Consider the following 463-nt stretch of genomic DNA (forward strand, 5'->3'; position numbering starts at 1 on the left):
GAAGAAAAAGTGCGTCTTATATGGCAAAAAATACGGTATATGTCTGCTCAGGAGGCAATGACAATTGCTCAAGGTTAAAAAGCTCGAATTTACTCTTCACAGAAGAACCAGGTGAAGAAATTCAAACATCATTGCAATCTCTAAATATTTCATGTGATTTACAACATGTTTAGTACAGCACTGTGTAATATGTTGGCAATATGTTGTAAAATTCATTGAAAAATTGTAATATGTTGGCGCTATATAAATCCTGTTTATTAATAATAATAATAATAATGTTTAACTTCAGTCTCATGACCCCACAATGTCCATTATAAACTGACGGGCCTAAAGGTAGAAATGGAGAAGATTTCCTGATTACATTCACAAACAAGGATGGTTTATTATCTAAGCCTTTTTAAAGGCAACCCAGCAGTCTAAGGATATGTGGAAGTTAGTTCCATTCCATATGAATTTATCTTGC

At 33.3% G+C, this 463-nt stretch overlaps 1 protein-coding gene and 1 non-coding gene across 2 annotated transcripts in view; both read right to left on the minus strand.

The window, feature by feature from the left end:
• Positions 1–463, minus strand: part of LOC140343661 (large ribosomal subunit protein eL8-like) — an 8,923-nt gene that overhangs the window by 3,031 nt on the left and 5,429 nt on the right. The window lies entirely within an intron of this gene.
• Positions 64–137, minus strand: LOC140344673 (small nucleolar RNA SNORD36). Its single transcript, XR_011923637.1, has one exon. It is a non-coding gene; the product is annotated as a small nucleolar RNA SNORD36 (small nucleolar RNA).

This window comes from Pyxicephalus adspersus, chromosome Z, assembly GCF_032062135.1.
Source record: "Pyxicephalus adspersus chromosome Z, UCB_Pads_2.0, whole genome shotgun sequence".
NCBI classification, from domain to species: Eukaryota; Metazoa; Chordata; class Amphibia; order Anura; family Pyxicephalidae; genus Pyxicephalus; species Pyxicephalus adspersus.